The sequence below is a fragment of the Lolium rigidum genome, chromosome 4 (assembly GCF_022539505.1).
Source record: "Lolium rigidum isolate FL_2022 chromosome 4, APGP_CSIRO_Lrig_0.1, whole genome shotgun sequence".
NCBI classification, from domain to species: Eukaryota; Viridiplantae; Streptophyta; class Magnoliopsida; order Poales; family Poaceae; genus Lolium; species Lolium rigidum.
Window position 1 is genome coordinate 124,517,793 of NC_061511.1, and position 24,952 is coordinate 124,542,744.

Genomic DNA, 24,952 nt, shown 5'->3' on the forward strand with positions numbered 1-24,952 from the left:
ACCAAGTACTAACATAGCATGCACACTGTCACCTTCATGCTATGTTGTAACATCCCAAAATCCATGCATTTTAAAATTCATGCATTGCATCATAGCACCATGCCAAAGTTTCAGTTTTGATAAAGTTTAATCATTTTTCTTGCACAAAAACCAAATTCTATTCTATTCTGCTAATAGTCTATTAGCTCAAACGCATAAACTATATACGTTTATGCGACTTGTCGGACTGAAACAGTGCTCCATAATATTCAAATATTATAATAGGTTTTTACAGAAAAATTCGTAATTTATTTACGTCAGTTCACATACCTAAAGCTAAATCGGTTTTTAAACAGAATAGAAAAGGAAAAAAAAGTCACCGGCCAGGCCAACTCCAACGAGCCTGCCCAGCCTGGCAACATGCACGCATGCTCGCGTGCGTGAGCATCGCAGCGTACGGCCGTGCTGGCCAGCGCAGCAGGCACGCACATGCCGAGCCGCGTCAGCCCCGCGTTTCTTTTCCTTTGCTTTGTTCTTTTCTCGCTGACATGTGGGACCACATCCATCAACTACCTCCAGCCAGATACCTGGATGAGCACGAGTTCGTTCCGAGCCCGTGTATGCCCAGAAATATCCTCCGATTCCGTTCGATTTTGTGGCCCCTTTTGCACGAAATTTTGCCTATAAATACCCCATATTCCTCTCAATATTTTGACCCCAAAAGCCCCAATTTTTGCGCCGCCAGGCTGCGCAAATTTCTCGCCGGAGTTCCGATCTGCAACCACCATTGTTGGAGCTCGGAGGTTGATGTCGCCGACGAATCCGACCACCTCTGTCCCTCCTTTTTGTTCTAAGTTCTTCCCCTTTCGGTACAACGTCGTCCTCACACTTTTTCCCCATCTGCAGAGCACTGGGACGCCGGTAATTCCTCGCCGGAGTTTTCGCCGGAGTTCACCATCGCCCGGAGCTCCATTCGCCCGTAGCTGCCACCCGAGAGAGAGGAACACGACGGAAAAGACACCTCTGTGACCGCTGTTGTCCGCTGCATCTCGACGTCCACTTCGCCGCCGCCAAAAACCGTCGGAACCGTCGCCAAGTTCATCGTCTGAGCCGCCGTCGCCACCGTCATCCATTGATTCCGGTGAGCTCCCAGATTCAATCTGGACAGTCTATTCTTCTTCTAATCCGACGACCCAAAAGTGTGATCCGCGTGAAAGGGTATCAGCGAATCAGATCGCGCCACGTGTCGCTGGTTTAATGTCAAATAGAAATTTTCGTACGTAAAAGACAGGGGATATGCTAATTTTGTAAAAATCATAACTATTGTTCCGTAACTCGAAAAATTGCATACAATATACCGTTGGATTCATAAAATTGAGAGGAACACAGCAGTGCTGTTACTTTGTACTTTTCGGAAATTTATAGATTTTCAAATTTAAAACTAGTGTTTATAGTATTTTTGATATATTATAACCTTGGTAAATGCTTTTAAATTAATTCCAACGCCAAATGAAAGATAATGAAATTGTCTCTGTAGCAGTATGCCTATTTTGGATTTTCGAAAATTATTTCATACATAAACTACTGTTGCATTAACTATCTTAAGTGGAGATCCTATTGAATAAATAAATTGTTTTTAATGTACCATAGGAATCGAAATTTGTTTCCAGAGCATGCATGCATAATTTCACTGTCTAATTCCTCTGTTTGTAATGCCTTGTGATTTATTAAGAATTGTTTGCTTGCGTTAGATTGCTCGGAGTGCAACGATTGCGACTGCAACGATTGTCTGAACAACACCCAAGGCAAGTGTCACACACCGTTCTGTCCTATTATTTCTCTATGCACTTGGTAGTTATTTTCAGTAGCTATGTATGTGTAGGACTTGTTTTTAAATATATATTTCTATGCAAAAACCTATCTAGGATAGCCATATGTTTCATGACATAATTCTTGTCGCCATCGTATTGTAGAATGCTTAGCCCTGCTATTTTAGATGCGTGGATTGGGAATCACGATGTGATTTTTTTCGTTGGAAATATTGTTTTGATGTAATAAAACAACCTAAGATAATGAATCATCTGGGTGGAAGTGGTTTGCTTGGTTTTTGTTGAGTGGTTACACCGGAGCCATGCCTATGGCGGTCGCGTGTATCACACTTGTGGTTGGCCACCCGTAAACAAAGAGATTTGACGGGGTTCTCGTTTTAGTAGCTTCCAAGTACAACCACATGTCATATGGGCTCTGTCTCGACTAATTAAGTTATAGGACCATGGCCGATCGTGTATCAGCAGGTAGTGAATTGTAGGTTGGGTATGATCCGAAGCGTGGTTCATGGTTCTATTTCCCAAAGGTCTCGTCTTAGCTTTCACCCGACCATTTGAGCAAATTGAGCATCATGGTAAAAGGGGCTGGCTAGGTCATGTGGGCAAAGTGTACATCCTCTCGAGAGTGTCAAACTAAGTACTTAGCCGTGTCCCCGGTTATGGACAATATGAGCAACTAGAGTCTGGAACTGTTTGGATTATCTCATCATTCCAATTTCTTAAATAAAACTTGATGGGTAACATGGGTTGACTTTGTGATGATAGTTAGTGAGTTTTGAAGAAAATAAAATTATTTCCAAAGTAGGAGAAATAAAGATTGCTTTTCCGCAAATGTGCCTAAACTCCACCCGCCAAATATGCACGTAGTTAGGCGCCATTTATATATCCACCAAAAGTGACATTTGCCAATACAATTCCAAATGTATTGACCTCGCGTGGCTGCAACGTTTTATGTTGCAGAGTTACTCCGAGGACGAGTAAGGTATCGATATTAGGTCGCGAGCTTCCACTCAACATGTTCGCTCGTGGCGTGATGGAGCTCTTTGAATTTATTTGTTTTCCGCTTTGAACTCTGTTATTTGGAGCTAGCCATGAGCTATGCAAGTTGTAATAAATATATTATGGATCATATGTTGTAATAAGTGACGCATTTGCTATTCTGTTTATTCATCGAACTGTGTGTGCTAGCGAGTCGATCCAGGGACTAGCACATTATGCACAGAGATTCAATTCTTACCGGGTTGAATCGCTTCAGATGGCATCAGAGCATTGTGTTGACTATAGGTTCGTGACCTTAGAAAATGGAGTAGATTAGGAAGACCATAGGAATTAAAAACCTATTTAATCCTGTCTTTTACTTCTTGCACTTTCGTTCTTGTAAGCTCTTATCATTACATCTTCTCACACATTCCTTGTTTGAAATTGTAGATGGCAGCATATACCCACATCGTGACCGCTGACCGCAATGGCCATGAGAAGCTTTTCAACACACACCTAGCTCGAGCCGCGAGCAGCGTGGGTCTCCATATGCCGTACTGTAGAGGGAGGCAGCTGGAAAACGGAAGCTGGGAGATTGAGACTCGTCATCCGTGGGCGTGCCATAGCACCGTACACGGAGGATATCATCTTTGTGAAGGAGTATCCCAGCTGGAATAGAGGAACGGACATGGCAATGCAGGAGGCCTTGTCTCGTCTTTGCCACACCTATCTTGAGGACTTCCCAGCTGGATCGTCTTTCCGCTACTTTGGAAGGCGTAACCATGAAGGACACCCAGTGAGGACCAATGGGGATAGGTCCCAGATGTTGTTGGTCCACGCTCAGCTTGAGGACATGGAGTGCCACCTTCATGATGTTCAAGAGTTGTTGAGGATGGAGACTGAGGAGAATGGCTATGCAACCATGGTTATAAATCAACTCAACGGGGAGGTTAATGATCTACACCATGCCGCCAATATCCGGGAGAACACCATCAACGCAAAGGATGCTCAGATCGCCGAGAAGGATGCTCAGCTCGCCGAGAAGGACGCGCAAATTGCTGCACTCCAAGCGCAACCGAACCCACCTCCGCCACCGCCGCCATCTGATGATGAAGATGATGACGATGATGATGATGACGACGATGATGATGGAGGTCAAGGAGGTGCAAACGCAGAAGATGAAGGTGAAGAGGAGGACCCTGAGGAGGTGGTCTACCTTATTTCTGATGATGAGGAAGACCCTCCGGAGGAGGACACACCACCAGCCATGAACACTCGCTCGAAGAAGCGGCGCAAGTTCATGAGGGCCTCGGTCTACGCCAACCTCTTCAAAGTTTAACTAGGATTTGCCCATCATTAGTTCTTCGTTAGGAAATCGATATTCGTGATAGCTAGGATATTGACCATATCGTCTTGTGGTATGGCCAAAGTATTGCTTAGGATTTGTTATTCTTGAATCTTTGAATTGTTAGGAATTTTCGTGAGGTTTATAAATCAGTATTAAATTCGTTTTTACCAAAAGTTGTTGTCTGTGCGAGCTACAGTTTTCTGCTGATACGGTTTACTGCGCGATTTTTCATAAATTCCTGGAGCGTCAGAAAAATCTGAAAATTTTTTGTAAAAATGCGGAATTTCCTGTAGTACGTGCACAAAAATTTGCGTTCGATTCCGACCTGTTTTGGATGCCCAGATAATTCCGTTTCTACAGTAGACGAAATCTGGACAGAATCTGTCATGTTTTTCAACGGTGCTTGTTTGTTTGGTTATGTCAATTGCTATGATTGTTTGGTTCTGTGATGTTTGTGTATTAGTATGGGTAGTGTTTTCTTTAGTTTCTATCTATCTAAAACTCATCTATGCTGACCCAAACAGATGCCGCCTCGACGTGCACGCACCGGCAACAACAACAACAACAACGACACCGGCAACAACAATAATGATATGCAACGAGATGTTGGCAGCACGTACACGATTGATGCAAGTAATGACTCAGTTCATGGCGAACAACAATCAGAACCAGAACAATAATAATAACAACAATCCACCTCCACAAGTGGACATGCTCACAAGATTTCGAGGTTGAGGCCTGCTAAGTTCTCTAATGCACCCGAGCCAATGATAGCACTTGATTGGCTGCGTTCGTGAGTAAAGATCTAGTAACTGTGGGATGTACTGATGAGGAGAAGGTGAGATTTGCTGCTCACTTGCTTGAAGGACCCGCAGCCTCTTGGTGGGACAATTTCCAGATAACTCATCCTATTGAAGGCATCACCTGGGAGATGTTCCAGCAAGGTTTTCGCACAGCTCATGTTTCATCTGGAGTTATGAGCCTGAAGAGGAGAGAGTTCCGCAACTTGCGTCAGAGTTTCCGCACGGTGTCTGAATACATAGATGAATTCAGCAATCTAGCACGCTATGCGCCAGAAGATGTGGATACTGATGCGAAGAGGAAGGAGAGATTCCTGGATGGCTTGAATGATGAGCTTGCTATTCAACTATCGATGGTGCATGTTCCCGATTTCCGGACACCGATGGACAAGGCTAGAATCCTTGAGGGAAAGAAAAAGCAAGCCGAGAACCGCAAGAGGAAGAACAACAACTACAACTCGGGGTCACAACGAGAGAACACGCACATTCCATGATGGGAATGGCAATTCGGGTACCACAGGCATGGTAGCAATAGACATAACGACCATGGAGGAAATGGCCGCCACCATAATGGCCACAAGAGTCACAGACCACCACAACTGCGGGAGAGGGAATAGCCACAACCATGGAGGCAACAATGGCAGGAACAATAATAGCTTCGCCAGGAAGGATCTGAGCCTGGTGGAGTGCTTCAAGTGCCACAAGAAGGGGCACTATTCAAATGAGTGCCCGGAGAAGAAGGAGGAAAATGCAAAACCAAACCCATTCCAGAAGGGACATGTTAACCATGTCAATGTGGAGGAAGTTTATGAGGAACCAGACGCCGTTATTGGTACGTTTCTGCTCAATAATTTTTCAGCACTTGTACTGTTTGATACTGGTGCATCGCATTCATTCATATCAAGGGTATTTGTGGATAGAAATAAGATACCCACTGAGAGCATTAGAACACCAATAAAAATTTGCTCACCTGGGGGAGAGATGATAGCAACCTTTGGGTGTCGCCGGTTAATCCTAGAGATTGGAGCACATAGTTTTCCCACTAGCCTAATTGTTTTGGAGTCACAAGGCCTAGATGTAATCCTAGGTATGGATTGGATGACCGAATATGAAGCTCGTTATAGAATGTGCTAAGAGATCAATAATGCTTACAACCCCGGAGAAGAAACGCATCCGTTTCAAATCAACCTTTGAACTTAGAGGGACCAAGATTAATTCTCTTAAGGGGGTTAGCATAGAGGATGTTCTTATAGTGAGAGAGTACCCGGATGTGTTTCCAGAGGAATTGCCAGGAATGCCACCTGATAGAGAAGTGGAGTTTCTCATCGAATTAATGCCTGGAACTGGACCTATAGCTAAGAGGCCGTATAAGATGGATGTAGAGGAATTAAAGGAACTTAAGAAACAGCTTAGGGAGCAACTGCAAAAGGGTTTTATCCGGCCTAGTTCATCATCTTGGGGAGCGCTGTTTTATTTGTGGAGAAGAAGGATTCTACTAAGAGACTAGTTATGGATTTTCGCTCTCTCAATGAGGTGACAATTAAGAATAAGTACCCGCTGCCCAATATCAATGACTTGTTTGACCAATTGAAAGGAGCAAAGGTGTTCTCTAAGATCGATCTTCGATCGGGTTATTTCCAATTGAAGATTCGAGAGCAAGATATACCTAAGACTGCGTTCACTACTAGGTATGGTTTATATGAGTATACAGTTATGCCATTTGGACTAACAAATGCTCCAGCATATTTTATGACTATGATGAACAAGGTATTCATGGAGTACTTGGATAAATTCGTAGTTGTGTTCATTGATGATATATTGATATATTCCAAAGATGATGCTGAGCATGAGAAGCATTTGCGTTTGATCATGGAGAAGCTTAGGGAACACAAACTGTATGCCAAATTCAGCAAATGTGAGTTCTGGTTGAATAAAGTTGGATTTCTTGGACATATTATTTCAGCAGAAGGAGTCGCAGTGGATCCAAGTAAGGTATCATCCGTGACTGAATGGGAGACACCTAAAAATGTAGGGGATATCCGAAGTTTCTTAGGACTTGCAGGATATTATCGGAGATTCATAGAGAACTTTTCCAAAATTGCTAGACCAATGACTGAATTATTGAAGAAGGAGAAGAAGTTCATTTGGACCGACGCTTGTGAAGCCGGCTTTCAGGAATTGAAGCAACGCCTTGTAAGTGCACTCTGTTCTGTGTTTGCCTGATATCCAGAAGGATTTCCAAGTTTATTGTGATGCCTCTCGTCAAGGACTTGGTAGCGTATTGATGCAAGATGGGAGAGTAGTATCATATGCCTCACGCCAACTTAAGCATCATGAAAAGAATTATCCTACCCATGACTTAGAGTAGCATCAGTCGTGCACGCACTCAAGGTGTGGAGACATTATCTGATGGGGAAGCATTGTGATGTGTACACCGACCATAAAAGCCTGAAGTATATATTCACTCAGAAGGAGCTGAATATGAGACAAAGGAGATGGTTGGAACTCATAAAGGATTATGATATGAATTTGCAATACCACCCAGGAAAAGCTAATGTTGTAGCCGATGCACTTAGCCGTAAGGTTTATGTGAATGGTATAACCTCAGGGGAGATACCTTTGGATTTGTGTGAACAATTCAAGGATCTCGGATCGGAAATAGTGCCACGGGGCTATTTGGCATCTATGGAAGTGATGCCCACTCGCTAGACAGGATCGAAAAGCTCAGAAAGAAGACAGTGAGATGGAGGAAATAAAAGGGAACATGAGCAAGGATAAGGCGAAGGGTTTTCGCTTGGACGAACAAGGAACTCTATGGTTTGAGAAGCGTTTATGTGTGCCCAATGACCCTGAGATTAGGAAGTTGATACTCCAGGAAGCTCATGATTCTCCGTATTCTATTCATCCAGGTAATACTAAGATGTACATGGATTTGCGAGACAGATTTTGGTGGTCCAATATGAAGAGAGAAAATGCAGAGTATATTGCCGTATGTGATGTGTGTAGTAGAGTAAAAGTTGAACATCAGAAACCAGCAGGATTGCTACAACCACTGCCCATACCTGATTGGAAGTGGGACAAGATTGGAATGGATTTCATCACGGGATTACCCAAGACCAGATCCGGGTATGATTCAATTTGGGTTGTTGTTGATCATTTGACCAAAGTAGCTCACTTCATACCCGTGAAGACCACATACACAAGTGCCAAATCAGCCAAGATTTATATGAGCAAGATTGTGTGTTCGCATGGAGTTCCGAAGGGAATTGTTTCTGATAGAGGTACTCAATTCACTTCCCACTTTTGGCGTCAATTGCATGAATCATTGGGTACTAGATTGGAGTTTAGTACAGCTTTTCACCCACAGACTGATGGGCAGACCGAAAGAGTAAACCAAATATTAGAGGACATGTTGAGAGCCTGTGCTCTAGATTATGGATCTAGTTGGGATGAGAATCTACCATATGCCGAGTTCTCCTACAACAATAGCTACCAATCTAGCATTGAGATGGCTCCATTCGAAGCACTGTATGGCAGGAAGTGTAGAACACCGCTGTTATGGGATGGAGTTGGAGAGCGCAGTTTATTTGGACCCGACCTGATCAAGGAAGCTGAAGAGAAGGTTCGACTTATTCGTGACAGGCTGAAAGTGGCACAATCAAGACAGAAGAGTTATGCGGATTCTAAGCGTAGAGAGGTGACATATGAGATAGGAGATAGAGCGTACCTTAGAGTTTCACCGCTACGCGGAGTTAAGAGGTTTGGTATTAAGGGTAAGCTGGCACCGCGATTCATTGGACCCTATAAAATCCTTGCTCGCAAGGGAGAGGTAGCTTATGAGTTAGAATTGCCTGAGGCGTTAGCAGCAGTACATAACGTGTTCCATGTGTCCCAATTAAAGAAGTGTCACCCAGAGATGGCGAATACGCCACTAAGAGATACAGATCCGTTGGATGAGGTTCAACTAGAAAGTGATCTCACGTATGAGGAGAAACCTATCAAGATTCTGGACACAGCGGAGAGGTTTACTCGCACAAAGACAATCAGATTTTGCAAAGTTCAGTGGAGTCATCATTCTGAGGAGGAAGCCACTTGGGAACGAGGGGAAGATCTTCGAGAAGACCACCCACACCTATTTGCTAGCCACTCCGAATCTCGAGGGCGAGATTCATCTTAAGGGGGTTAGGTTTGTAACATCCCAAAATCCATGCATTTTCAAATTCATGCATTGCATCATAGCACCATGCCAAAGTTTCAGTTTTGATAAAGTTTAATCGTTTTTCTTGCACAAAAACCAAATTCTATTCTATTCTGCTAATAGTCTATTAGCTCAAACGCATAAACTATATACGTTTATGCGACTTGTCGGACTGAAACAGTGCTCCATAATATTCAAATATTATAATAGGTTTTTACAGAAAAATTCGTAATTTATTTACGTCAGTTCACATACCTAAAGCTAAATCGGTTTTTAAACAGAATAGAAAAGGAAAAAAAAAGTCACCGGCCAGGCCAACTCCAACGAGCCTGCCCAGCCTGGCAACATGCACGCATGCTCGCGTGCGTGAGCATCGCAGCGTACGGCCGTGCTGGCCAGCGCAGCAGGCACGCACATGCCGAGCCGCGTCAGCCCCGCGTTTCTTTTCCTTTGCTTTGTTCTTTTCTCGCTGACATGTGGGACCACATCCATCAACTACCTCCAGCCAGATACCTGGATGAGCACGAGTTCGTTCCGAGCCCGTGTATGCCCAGAAATATCCTCCGATTCCGTTCGATTTTGTGGCCCCTTTTGCACGAAATTTTGCCTATAAATACCCCATATTCCTCTCAATATTTTGACCCCAAAAGCCCCAATTTTTGCGCCGCCAGGCTGCGCAAATTTCTCGCCGGAGTTCCGATCTGCAACCACCATTGTTGGAGCTCGGAGGTTGATGTCGCCGACGAATCCGACCACCTCTGTCCCTCCTTTTTGTTCTAAGTTCTTCCCCTTTCGGTACAACGTCGTCCTCACACTTTTCCCCATCTGCAGAGCACTGGGACGCCGGTAATTCCTCGCCGGAGTTTTCGCCGGAGTTCACCATCGCCCGGAGCTCCATTCGCCCGTAGCTGCCACCCGAGAGAGAGGAACACGACGGAAAAGACACCTCTGTGACCGCTGTTGTCCGCTGCATCTCGACGTCCACTTCGCCGCCGCCAAAAACCGTCGGAACCGTCGCCAAGTTCATCGTCTGAGCCGCCGTCGCCACCGTCATCCATTGATTCCGGTGAGCTCCCAGATTCAATCTGGACAGTCTATTCTTCTTCTAATCCGACGACCCAAAAGTGTGATCCGCGTGAAAGGGTATCAGCGAATCAGATCGCGCCACGTGTCGCTGTTTTAATGTCAAATAGAAATTTTCGTACGTAAAAGACAGGGGATATGCTAATCTTGTAAAAATCATAACTATTGTTCCGTAACTCGAAAAATTGCATACAATATACCGTTGGATTCATAAAATTGAGAGGAACACAGCAGTGCTGTTACTTTGTACTTTTCGGAAATTTATAGATTTTCAAATTTAAAACTAGTGTTTATAGTATTTTTGATATATTATAACCTTGGTAAATGCTTTTAAATTAATTCCAACGCCAAATGAAAGATAATGAAATTGTCTCTGTAGCAGTATGCCTATTTTGGATTTTCGAAAATTATTTCATACATAAACTACTGTTGCATTAACTATCTTAAGTGGAGATCCTATTGAATAAATAAATTGTTTTTAATGTACCATAGGAATCGAAATTTGTTTCCAGAGCATGCATGCATAATTTCACTGTCTAATTCCTCTGTTTGTAATGCCTTGTGATTTATTAAGAATTGTTTGCTTGCGTTAGATTGCCCGGAGTGCAACGATTGCGATCGACAACGATTGTCTGAACAACATCCAAGGCAAGTGTCACACACTGTTCTGTCCTATTATTTCTCTATGCACTTTGTAGTTATTTTCAGTAGCTATGTATGTGTAGGACTTGTTTTTAAATATATATTGCTATGCAAAAACCTATCTAGGATAGCCATATGTTTCATGACATAATTCTTGTCGCCATCGTATTGTAGAATGCTTAGCCCTGCTATTTTAGATGCGTGGATTGGGAATCACGATGTGATTTGTTTCGTTGGAAATATTGTTTTGATGTAATAAAACAACCTAAGATAATGAATCATCTGGGTGGAAGCGGTTTGCTTGGTTTTTGTTGAGTGGTTACACCGGAGCCATGCCTATGGCGGTCGCGTGTATCACACTTGTGGTTGGCCACCCAGAAACAAAGAGATTTGACAGGGTTCTGTTTTAGTAGCTTCCAGTACAACCACATGTCATATGGGCTCTGTCTCGACTAATTAAGTTATAGGACCATGGCCAGTCGTGTATCAGCAGGTAGTGAATTGTAGGTTGGGTATGATCCGAAGCGTGGTTCATGGTTCTATTTTCCAAAGGTCTCGTCTTAGCTTTCACCCGACCATTTGAGCAAATTGAGCATCATGGTAAAAGGGGCTGGCTAGGTCATGTGGGCAAAGTGTACATCCTCTCGAGAGTGTCAAACTAAGTACTTAGCCGTGTCCCCGGTTATGGACAATATGAGCAACTAGAGTCTGGAACTGTTTGGATTATCTCATCATTCCAATTTCTTAAATAAAACTTGATGGGTAACATGGGTTGACTTTGTGATGATAGTTAGTGAGTTTTGAAGAAAATAAAATTGTTTCCAAAGTAGGAGAAATAAAGATTGCTTTTCTGCAAATGTGCCTAAACTCCACCTGCCAAATATGCACGTAGTTAGGCGCCATTTATATATCCACCAAAAGTGACATTTGCCAATACAATTCCAAATGTATTGACCCTGCGTGGCTGCAACGTTTTATGTTGCAGGTTACTCTGAGGACGAGTAAGGTATCGATATTAGGTCGCGAGCTTCCACTCAACATGTTCGCCTGTGGCGTGATGGAGCTCTTTGAATTTATTTGTTTTCCGCTTTGAACTCTGTTATTTGGAGCTAGCCATGAGCTATGCAAGTTGTAATAAATATATTATGGATCATACGTTGTAATAACTGACGCATTTGCTATTCTGTTTATTCATCGAACTGTGTGTGCTAGCGAGTCGATCCAGGGACTAGCACATTATGCACAGAGATTCAATTCTTACCGGGTTGAATCGCTTCATATGTAGGAGGGATAATACACATCAATACTATCATAGCAATAGTTAACTTCATAATCTACAAGAGATCATAATCATAGCATACGCCAAGTACTAACACGGATGCACACACTGTCACCATTACACCGTGTAGGAGGAATAAAAATACTTTAATAACATTGCTAGAGTAGCACATAGATAAATTGCGATACAAAATACATTGCAATCATAAAGAGATATAAATAAGCACTTCACTACGCCATTCATAACAGTGAGTAAGTATTCGGTGAAATATAGCCTAAGAGACCCACACGGTGCACACACTGTCACCTTTACACACGTGGGACAAGGAGTCTCCGGAGATCACATGAGTAAAACTCACTTGACTAGCATAATGACATCTAGATTACAAGCATCATCATATGAATCTCAATCATGTAAGGCAGCTCATGAGATTATTGTATTGAAGCACATAGGAGAGAGATTAACCACATAGCTACCGGTACAGCCCCGAGCCTCGATGGAGAACTACTCCCTCCTCATGGGAGCAGCAGCGGTGATGAAGATGGCGGTGGAGATGGCAGCGGTGTCGATGGAGAAGCCTTCAGGGGGCACTTCCCCGTTCCGGCGGCGTGCCGGAACAGAGACTCCTGTCCCCCAGATCTTGGCTTCGCGATGGCGGCGGCTCTGGAAGGTTTTCCATATCGTGGTTCTTCGCCTCAGGGGTTTCGCGACGGAGGCTTTAAGTAGGCGGAAGGGCAGAGTCGGGGGGCTGACGAGGGCCCACACCACAGGGCGGCGCGGGCCCCCCCTTGGCCGCGCCGCCTTGTGGTTTGGCCACCTCGTGGCCCCACTTCGTATGCTCTTCGGTCTTCTGGAAGGTTCGTGGCGAAATAGGGCCCGGGTCTTGATTTCGTCCAATTCCGAGAATATTTCGTTACTAGGATTTCGAAACCAAAAACAGCAGAAAACGACAATCGGCACTTCGGCATCTTGTTAATAGGTTAGTTCCAGAAAATGCACGAATATGACATAAAGTGTGCATAAAACATGTAGGTATCATCAATAATATGGCATAGAACATAAGAAATTATCGATACGTCGGAGACGTATCAAGCATCCCCAAGCTTAGTTCTGCTCGTCCCGAGCAGGTAAAACGATAACAAAGATAAAATCTGAAGTGACATGCCATCATAATCTTGATCATACTATTTGTAAACTTATGTAGTGGATGCAGCGATCAAAACAATGGTAATGACATGAGTAAACAAGTGAATCATAAAGCAAAGACTTTTCATGAATAGTACTTCAAGACAAGCATCAATAAGTCTTGCATAAGAGTTAACTCATAAAGCAATAAATCAAAGTAAAGGCATTGAAGCAACACAAAGGAAGATTAAGTTTCAGTGGTTGCTTTCAACTTGTAACATGTATATCTCATGGATAATTGTCAACATAGAGTAATATAACAAGTACAATATGCAAGTATGTAGGAATCAATGCACAGTTCACACAAGTGTTTGCTTCTTGAGGTGGAGAGAGATAGGTGAACCGACTCAACATAAAAGTAAAAATAATGGTCCTTCAAAGAGGAAAGCATCGATTGCTATATTTGTGCTAGAGCTTTTATTTTGAAAACATGAAACAATTTTGTCAACGGTAGTAATAAAGCATATGAGTTATGTAAATTATATCTTACAAGTTGCAAGCCTCATGCATAGTATACTAATAGTGCCCGCACCTTGTCCTAATTAGCTTGGACTACCGGATCTTTGCAATGCACATGTTTTAACCAAGTGTCACAATGGGGTACCTCCATGCCGCCTGTACAAAGGTCTAAGGAGAAAGCTCGCATTTTGGATTTCTCGCTTTTGATTATTCTCAACTTAGACATCCATACCGGGACAACATGGACAACAGATAATGGACTCCTCTTAAATGCATAAGCATGTGGCAACAATTATTATTCTCATATGAGATTGAGGATATATGTCCAAAACTGAAACTTCCACCATGAATCATGGCTTTAGTTAGCGGCCCAATGTTCTTCTCTAACAATATGCATGCTCCAACCATTAAGGTGGTAGATCTCTCTTACTTCGGACAAGACGGACATGCATAGCAACTCACATGATATTCAACAAAGAATAGTTGATGGCGTCCCCAGAAGCATGGTTATCGCACAACAAGCAACTTAATAAGAGATAAAGTGCATAAGTACATATTCAATACCACAATAGTTTTTAAGCTATTTGTCCCATAAGCTATGTATTGCAAAGGTGGATGATGGAATTTTAAAGGTAGCACTCAAGCAATTTACTTTGGAATGGTGGATAAATACCATGTAGTAGGTAGGTATGGTGGACACAAATGGCATAGTGGTTGGCTCAAGGATTTTGGATGCATGAGAAGTATTCCCTCTCGATACAAGGTTTAGGCTAGCAAGGTTATTCGAAACAAACACAAGGATGAACGGTGCAGCAAAACTCACATAAAAGTCATATTGTAAACATTATAAGACTCTACACCGTCTTCCTTGTTGTTCAAAACTCAATACTAGATGTTATCTAGACTCTAGAGAAACCAAATATGCAAACCAAATTAGCAAGCTCTAAGTGTTTCTTCATTAATGGGTGCAAAGTATATGATGCAAGAGCTTAAACATGAGCACAACAATTGCCAAGTATCAAATTATCCAAGACATTTTAGAATTACTACATGTAGCATTTTCCAATTCCAACCATATAACAAATTAACGAAGAAGAAACTTCGCCATGAATACTATGAGTAGAGCCTAAGGACATACTTGTCCATATGCTACAGCGGAGCGTGCCTCTCTCCCACAAAGTGAATGCTAGGATCCATTTTATTCAAACAAAACAAAAACAAAAACAAACCGACGCTCCAAGCAAAGTGCATAAGATGTGACGGAATAAAAATATAGTTTCAGGGGAGGAACCTGATAATATTGTTGATGAAGAAGGGGATGCCTTGGGGATCCCCAAGCTTAGACACTTGAGTCTTCTTATAATATGCAGGGGTGAACCACCGGGGCATCCCCAAGCTTAGAGCTTTCACTCTCCTTGATCATATTGCATCATACTCCTCTCTTGATCCTTGAAAACTTCCTCCACACCAAACTCGAAACAACTCATTAGAGGGTTAGTGCACAATAAAAATTAACATGTTCAGAGGTGACACAATCTTTCTTAATGCATAAAGCTACTGGACATTAATGGATCAAAGAAATTCATCCAACATAGCAAAAGAGGCAATGCGAAATAAAAGGCAGAATCTGTCAAAACAGAACAGTCCGTAAAGATGGATTTTATTAGGGCACCAGACTTGCTCAAATGAAAATTCCCAAATTGAATGAAAGTTGCGTACATATCTGAGGATCATGCACGTAAATTGGCTTAATTTTCTGAGCTACCTACAGGGAGGTAGACCCAGATTCGTGACAGCAAAGAAATCTGGAACTGCGCAGTAATCCAAATCTAGTACTTACTTTACTATCAAAGACTTTACTTGGCACAACAAAACATAAAACTATGATAAGGAGAGGTTGCTACAGTAGTAAACAACTTCCAAGACACAAATATAAAACAAAGTACTGTAGCAAAATAACACATGGGTTATCTCCCAAGAAGTTCTTTCTTTATAGCCATTAAGATGGGCTCAGACAGTTTTAATGATGCACTCGCAAGAAATAGTAGTTGAAGCAAAAGAGAGCATCAAGAGGCAAATTCAAAACACATTTAAGTCTAACATGCTTCCTATGCATAGGAATCTTGTAAATAAACAAGTTCATGAGGAACAAAGTAACAAGCATAGGAAGATAAAACAAGTGTAGCTTCAAAAATTTCAGCACATAGAGAGGTGTTTTAGTAACATGAAAATTTCTACAACCATATTTTCCTCTCTCATAATAACTTTCGGTAGCATCATGAGCAAACTCAACAATATAACTATCACATAAAGCATTCTTATCATGAGTCTCATGCATAAAATTATTACTACTCCCAACATAAGCATAATCAATTTTATTAGTTGCAGTGGGAGCAAATTCAACAAAGTAGCTATCATTATTATTCGCATCATCAAATATAGGAGCCATATTGTAATCATAATCAATTTTATCCTCCATAACAGGCGGTAACAAAAGACTACTATCATTATAATCATCATAAATAGGAGGCAAAGTATCATCAAAGTAAATTTTCTCCTCAATGCTTGGGGGACTAAAAAGATCATGAAAACCAGCTTCCCCAAGCTTAGAACTTTCTAAATTATTATCAACAATGGTGTTCAAAGCGTTCATACTAATATTACTACCAGCATGCAAATAAGATTCCATAGGTTTTTTAATTTTCGCATCAAACAATTCATGTTTTAAATCAGGAAATAGAATAAGAAGCTCATTGTTGTCCATTATGCCAAACTAGTGTAAACAAGAAACAAAAAGATGCAATTGCAGGATCTAAAGGAAATAGCTTCGAGCACACACACACAGCGGCGCCGAGAAAAGTACTTTACCCGAGACCGGAGTATGAGTGCCTTTTACCTTTCCTCCACGACAACGGCGCCGGAAAAGTGCTTGATGTCTACGGGAGCTTCTATTCTTGTAGACGAGTGTTGGGCCTCCAAGAGCGAGAGGTTTGTAGAACAGCGAGCAAGTTTCCCTTAAGTGGATTACCCAAGGTTTATCGATCTCAGGGAGGAAGAGGTCAAAGATATCTCTCTCATGCAACCCTGCAACCACAAAGCAAGAAGTCTCTTGTGTCCCCAACACACCTAATAGGTGTACTAGTTCGGTGAAGAGATAGTGAAATACAGGTGGTATGAATAAGTAGTAGCAACGGCACCAGAAAAGTGTTTTGCCCAGGACGAGTAAACAAGCGGTAGTAACGCAGCAGTAGTAACGCGATAAAACGGTAAACAAGCAGCGATAGCGATATTTAGGAACAAGGCCTAGGGATTACACTTTCACTAGTGGACACTCTCAACATTGATCACATAACGAGAATAGATAAATGCATACTCTACACTCTTGTTGGATGATGAACACATTGCGTAGGATTACACGAACCCTCAATGCCGGAGTTAACAAGCTCCACAATTCAATGTTCATATTTAAATAACCTTAGAGTGCAAGAAAGATCAATTCGACTAAACCAAGTACTAACATAGCATGCACCTCTGTCACCTTCATGCTATGTAGGAGGGATAATACACATCAATACTATCATAGCAATAGTTAACTTCATAATCTACAAGAGATCATAATCATAGCATACGGCAAGTACTAACACGGATGCACACACTGTCACCATTACACCGTGTAGGAGGAATAAAACTACTTTAATAACATTGCTAGAGTAGCACATAGATAAATTGCGATACAAAATACATTGCAATCATGGTTCTATTTCCCAAAGGTCTCGTCTTAGCTTTCACCCGACCATTTGAGCAAATTGAGCATCATGGTAAAAGGGGCTGGCTAGGTCATGTGGGCAAAGTGTACATCCTCTCGAGAGTGTCAAACTAAGTACTTAGCCGTGTCCCCGGTTATGGACAATATGAGCAACTAGAGTCTGGAACTGTTTGGATTATCTCATCATTCCAATTTCTTAAATAAAACTTGATGGGTAACATGGGTTGACTTTGTGATGATAGTTAGTGAGTTTTGAAGAAAATAAAATTGTTTCCAAAGTAGGAGAAATAAAGATTGCTTTTACGCAAATGTGCCTAAACTCCACCTGCCAAATATGCACGTAGTTAGGCGCCATTTATATATCCACCAAAAGTGACATTTGCCAATACAATTCCAAATGTATTGACCCTGACGTGGCTGCAACGTTTTATGTTGCGAGGTTACTACGAGGACGAGTAAGGTATCGATATTAGGTCGCGAGCTTCCACTCAACATGTTCGCCTGTGGCATGATGGAGCTCTTTGAATTTATTTGTTTTCCGCTTTGAACTCTGTTATTTGGAGCTAGCCATGAGCTATGCAAGTTGTAATAAATATATTATGGATCATACATTGTAATAAGTGACGCATTTGCTATTCTGTTTATTCATCGAACTGTGTGTGCTAGCGAGTCGATCCAGGGACTAGCACATTATGCACAGAGATTCAATTCTTACCGGGTTGAATCGCTTCATATGTAGGAGGGATAATACACATCAATACTATCATAGCAATAGTTAACTTCATAATCTACAAGAGATCATAATCATAGCATATGCCAAGTACTAACACGGATGCACACACTGTCACCATTACACCGTGTAGGAGGAATAAAACTACTTTAATAACATTGCTAGAGTAGCACATAGATAAATTGCGATACAAAATACATTGCAATCATAAAGAGATATAAATAAGCACTTCACTACGCCATTCATAACAGTGAGTAAGTATTCTGTGAAATATAGCCTAAGAGACCCACACGGTGCACACACTTGTCACCTTTACACACGTGGGACAAGGAGTCTCCGGAGATCACATGAGTAAAACTCACTTGACTAGCATAATGACATCTAGATTACAAGCATCATCATATGAATCTCAATCATGTAAGGCAGCTCATGAGATTATTGTATTGAAGCACATAGGAGAGAGATTAACCACATAGCTACCGGTACAGCCCCGAGCCTCGATGGAGAACTACTCCCTCCTCATGGGAGCAGCAGCGGTGATGAAGATGGCGGTGGAGATGGCAGCGGTGTCGATGGAGAAGCCTTCCGGGGGCACTTCCCCGTTCCGGCGGCGTGCCGGAACCGAGACTCCTGTCCCCCAGATCTTGGCTTCGCGATGGCGGCGGCTCTGGAAGGTTTTCTGTATCGTGGTTCTTCGCCTCAGGGGTTTCGCGACGGAGGCTTTAAGTAGGCGGAAGGGCAGAGTCGGGGGGCTGACGAGGGGCCCACACCACAGGGCGGCGCGGGCCCCCCCTTGGCCGCGCCGCCTTGTGGTATGGCCACCTCGTGGCCCCACTTCGTATGCTCTTCGGTCTTCTGGAAGGTTCGTGGAGAAATAGGCCCCTGGGTCTTGATTTCGTCCAATTCCGAGAATATTTCGTTACTAGAATTTCTGAAACCAAAAACAACAGAAAACAGCAACTGGCACTTCGGCATCTTGTTAATAGGTTAGTTCCAGAAAATGCACGAATATGACATAAAGTGTGCATAAAACATGTAGGTATCATCAATAATATGGCATAGAACATAAGAAATTATCGATACGTCGGAGACGTATCAGCCGCCGGCCCTAGGCTTGGAGGAGGGGCCAAGGAAAACCCTGGCCGGCCTCCCTCCTACATAAAGAGGGGAGGGGGCAGTGGCGCAGCCCTCCCTCACCCTCCAACCCTAGCCGCCCCTCTCCTCCTCGACCATACGTCTTGCTCTGGTTTAGGCGAAGCCCTGCAGGGATTCTCCTCCACCACCACCACGCCATCGTGCCACTGGGATTCCGAGGAGATCTACCACACCTACGCTGCCGCTGGAACAGGGATAGGAAGGACTTCATCGACACCGTACGCACGACCGAGTACGGAAGTGATGCCGGATTGCAGCACCGGAACGATCGACTACATCAACCACGAGATCTGATCTTGTTTAGGCTTTGGATCTTCGAGGGTTAGTTTCTCATCTCTCTCGTTGCTCCGATCTTCATAGATTAGATCTTGGCTTTTCCTAGATTGGATCTTGGTTTTGTTCTTCTTCACGGTAGAATTTTTTGTTTTCTCTGCAACGAACCCATCACTTTGGCAGGATCCAACTGGACTGGGATGAATGTCGGAGGGGCGGAAGAGATAGGTGTAGCCGCGATCGGCTCCGACTGTGATGGAGGTGGAGTAGAATAAGACATCTACATTGAAAGTGAACTAAACTTAGTCGGAACCACCACTAGTCACTAAGTCATCCCTACCAACACCGATGAAAAGCTCGAGGCCAGAATACCTACCGGAGATGGACGTTGCGGTGGTCGGAGCTGCCGGCGATGAGGATTTGCTGCGGTGGCTCGCCGAAGTTAAGAAAAAAAAGAACACGGTGCAGAGGCGCGAGCTCTGGTGAAACTCCGGCAGACTCTGGCACGACGGAAGCGGAAGCTCGGTGGCGGCGCTCGGAGGAGAGGTGAATCAGGGGGAGAATGGTGATTATTGATTGTGCGGTGGGGATATTTATAGGCGCGGGATGAGATTCGTGCTCTGCATCCTGTGGTCGGAACGCTAGCGTCGCGCCGTTGGATGATGGACACGTGTCGAAAACCCTAGCGGTAAAAATGGCTAAGGATCAAGTTAGCGTTCGAATTACCCGAAAATGGCGTCAAGATTGGCGGAACCGTTTGAACCCTTCGAGGTTCCGGGTAAGAGTTTCGAATGATAAGTTATTATCTCTGCAGGGTAGTAACCCGGAGACTCGTTGTAACAATGGGGTCGATGGATGAAGTCCCGAGGGACGAAAGTTTTTTCCGGCATGCAAGCTGGAAAAGGAAGTTTCATGAAGTCGAAGTTCTTCAAGTTTTCCCAAGTTTCCGGGAAGCTTACCAGACATGAAGATGGTTCGAGCAAGACGGAAATGAGGGCTGAATCTCGGAGAACTCTGGGCCTACTGTTGTGGGTATACTTCATGGGTGTACCATCGACAGTGGCTAGATCCGGCAAGCCCGGGTGGCACATAGACGGTTATGGTGGCATATGGCCCATCGGGCGGGGCCTAGTTGCTGATGATCAAGATGGAGGAAGTCCAGCCAAGGAACAAGGAGCCGGATCCACCGACCTAATCTGGAAGTCAGATCCGGCCTGGCCCATTAGGGGTAGCCGGATCCAGTATGGCGTACAAGGAAAGGCGGATCCTTGACGTGCACGTCAATGTAATATTTCGTAGTTAGACAACTTGTATTCTAGCTAGGACTCTCCGTGTAAACCCTAGATCCTGGCGCCTTTAAAAGCCGGATCCCGGAAGCCCTAGAGAAACAACCACAACTCATTGTAACAACGCCGAAAGCGTCCAAATAATTCCAGCGAGCAGCAGTAGACCCTGTGATTGTGCAGGTGTTCCGAATCTGGGTAAATCACGTACCACCGTCCTGAGGACTCTCCGCCAGATGGCCCCTACTTCTTCTCCCCCTCGTGATGATCCCTCCTCCGAGGTACCATCAAATAGGCAACGACAATAAGGTTCCATTAACTGAATGGAGAGGAATCGAGAAACAAGGGCGATGGGCACTCACTTGTACTGCGAGGAGAAAGCGGCGGCGACAACGACGACCTTCCAAGGCGGAGCAGCACGGTTCAGCGGTGGCGAATGGCGGGATCCGGCGGGAGGAGCGAAAATTCTGTGAGGCGCAGGGATCAATAAGGCGCGACGTCCGACATGCCGTAGCAGCGCGCCCGGGCGACGGTGGCAACCACGAGGAGGGGGTGGCGACGCAGACGCAGTCGAGCGTGTTCGAGACACGGCGGGAACGAGGCCGCGACGATAAGGCCTTAAGCCTGTGTCATTCGTGGGTTGGCCGCTGGCCCATCTACCATGCCAGCACCTACGGGCCCGACGCGAAGCAGACAGTTATCTAAACGTGCTAGATAACGTTTTTTCAAGACACGGTGGAAAACGGCCAATTCCTATTCACCGCTCAATGCGGGCGAAATCGTTAAAAAAAGGCCGATCTTCGCGAAGGGAAGGCAACTCGCTCCGCACGCGACAAGTGGCACGCTGTGGTGCCAGAAAATCCCTGGGAAGTGGTCTCCCTGCTCGTCACGTGTCGCAAGAGGAAGCAAGGTGGGGATGGGGGAGGAGAGAGAAGACTGAGTTGTGTCAGTTTTTCCCTTTTTCTTCTAGATTCGTTTTTTCAAAATGAAATATCTTGAGGACCGTAAGTCCAAATTGCGAACCGTTTTCACTTTTGAGATCCTCGCGTCGAGATCTTCAAAACTAGATCCCATGTTGATAGGTTTGGAGATACTTTTTTTTCGTACTTCCAATAATATTATGATTGTACCTGTGCTGTGTACCTAACTGTACTCGTGTTTCAACTGATAAGTACTTCTGTTTTTTGTGTATTTGGTGCAATTTTTCCCTTTACTCGCTAACTGTACTCGTCCGTGTGCGGGATTGTACCTGTACTTACGCGCGACTGTAACTGTTCGTGTGCGCCACTGTACTTCTGTACATGTACTTGCTCGTGTTCACGACTGTACCTGCTCGTATGCGCGCCTGTACCTGCTCGTGTGCACGATTGTACCTGCTCGTGTGCGTGATTGTACTTGTACTCGCCTGTGTGTTCAACTGTACTCGTGTATTGTGCGTGACTGTATCTGCTCGTGTGCACGACTGTACCTGCTCGTGTGCGTGCATGTACTTGTACTCGCCTGTGTGTTCAACTGTACTCTTGTGTTGTGCGTGATTGTACCTGCTCGTGTGCACGACTGTACCTGCTCGCGTTCGCGTCTGTACTTGTACTCGCCTATACGTTCAACTGTACTCGTATCTAAAAACATGTAAGTACAAATGAGCTGCTTGCATGCAGATTATAAAGATTTGCTTTTATCATGCGTTAGTATCGTAAGCCATGCTCAGATTAATCGATTGATCGGTGGCAGTGTACGCGCGGGATCGCATGCAGTGTACGCGCGCGGGACCGCATGGGATGGAGCGTACTTCCTCGCATGGCTAGCGCGACGGCGCGTACTTCTCGCTCGCGGGATGGATGGTCAGAGGGAGATTGACACGTGTCAGCTTTTTGTGCGAAGCGCGGAACAGTTTTTCCCTTTGAGAAGGTTGGTCTCTAGGTAGTGGTACCTCAATGCGGGTGCTATCGCACGCGCCGCATACCCTGTCGCTCTATGGGCCTGGCCCATTTCCTTTTGTTCTCGGCGCGTGTGGATCTTCCGCTTACGGGAACTAGCGATGCTTCGCATGTTCTCTTTTTATCTTTTTGGCTTTTCCCTGTACGAGGTTTCGCCTTTTTCTTGGTTTTCCTAGTTTTGACTTTTTCTTTCTTTTTCCATTTCTTCACGTTTTTTTTTATTATTTCATCTCTTTTTATAATAAATACATGTTCACATACTGAAAAGTTCCCATGAGAAAAATAGGTTTACGTTTTTCTTTGAATTTTTCGTCTGTTTAAATGAAATAGTTTAATTTGAAAATTCAAATAATATAATTATATACATATTGAAAAATCGTTCAGATACAAATATGTTCATATTTCAAAATTTTCCAAATAACATAAATGTTCATCTTGAAAAAATGTTCGAATAACATAAATGTTCATACTAGGAAATCGTTCAGATAATAAAGTATGTCCACGGATTTTTAAAAAGAAAGCTGACTCCTTTTTCAATAGAAAGGAATAGCCAAACCTACCAAGCTGGCTGGTCAATCTCAGTGATCTTATCGGCCGGCAAAGCGGAGACGGACGACCACGATCCCGACCTTACCAGCACCGTAGGTTTACTAATCAATGAAGCCCCTCAACCTACTATCTTTTATTACAAACTCAATTCACGGTCTAAAAAATGTTCGCATGTTAAAAAAATAATATTCACGGGTAAAAAAAAACGTTCACAGATCAAACAAAAGTATCCACAAGTTTCTAAAAAAGCATATTAGCGAACACGTGAGTTTTTTTTTGGTTTTTAAGTTGGTTTTTCTTTCTTTCTCTACAGTTTTTTTCCGGTCAGAACTTTTTCAATTTAAAACTTTTCTCAAGTTTAATTGTTTCTAGATTCGAACAATTTTTTAAGTTTGACCATTCTACAAATATGAACATTTTGTAATTTAAACATTTTCTAGGTTTGAACATTTTTTTAAGTTGAAAATTTTTTAGATTTGAACAATTTTTTAACTTAAACATTTTTTAAGTTTGAACAATTTTAGATTTGAACATTTTTTAGTTTATCATTTTTTAATTTGAATTTTTGTTTTGAACTTTTTTAATTTCAACCTTTTTAAACTGAACTTTTTTAAGTTCAAACTTTTTCAGATTTGGATTTTAAAAAATTAACAGTTTTAGTTCGTTCATATATGAAAAATGTTCAAACTATTTTATTTTTAATGGTGTAGAAATGTACACATACTGTATGAGTGGAACGGTACAAAAGAAAAAAGGAACGGGAAATAGAAAAGTTAGAAAAGCTATTCATTCATGAGCTTTTCTTGAAGTCACATGCTCGTTAGTACGTACATACTGCACGATCCATGGATCGGTTTAACACAACGCGGTCGAGGTGCGGACGAGCTTTGGGCCGGCCCACTAAAGCGAAACATTCATGCGGAGATTTCAAGTTGCGCCGCTTAAGGGCTTGTTCGGCAGCAGTGTTTTTCAGGGGATTAGTAGGGTTAACCCCACCGGGATTGGGTGAAAACACTTCACTCACCAAATCCCCTCAAAACCACTTCCATCCTAACCCGCTACAAACCCCTCTCATTGAAACACTATTTGGTAGCATGGGTGGGCGCCGGCGCGAGTGGAGATCAGCGCAGTCGCTGCGCATCGCCAGCAGCCAGAAACGCGAGGAGGGACGAGCGTTTCTGTTCCACTCCAACCCACCGTACCCGACGTGTATTTTTGGGGTCCATTGGGGATAAGCCCATCCAAAACCGGCCGACCGAACGGCCTGTTCGTGGTTTCTGGTGGATCAAAATCGGGCCGGGATTAGACACAACAAAACCTGCCGAACCACGGCTGCCGAACAAGGCCTAAAGCGGGCGATAGGAGCTCCCGGAAACAAGGCCGCGACGTTAAAGCCTTAAGCCTATGTTATTCGTGGGCTGGCCGCTGGCCCATCTGCCGAGCCAGCACCTACGGGCTCAACGCGAAGCAGGCAATGATGTA

At 43.6% G+C, this 24,952-nt stretch overlaps 2 long non-coding RNA genes across 2 annotated transcripts; both read left to right on the top strand.

Moving 5' to 3' along the window:
• The first annotated feature begins 582 nt into the window (after positions 1–582).
• LOC124646431 lies at positions 583–1,785 on the top strand. The gene is made up of 3 exons (XR_006986339.1): positions 583–782; positions 886–1,120; positions 1,731–1,785. It is a non-coding gene; the product is annotated as an uncharacterized LOC124646431 (long non-coding RNA).
• Positions 1,786–9,658: 7,873 nt separating this feature from the next.
• On the top strand, positions 9,659–10,830 carry LOC124646430. The gene is made up of 3 exons (XR_006986338.1): positions 9,659–9,858; positions 9,961–10,195; positions 10,806–10,830. It is a non-coding gene; the product is annotated as an uncharacterized LOC124646430 (long non-coding RNA).
• The last annotated feature ends 14,122 nt before the right edge of the window (positions 10,831–24,952 follow it).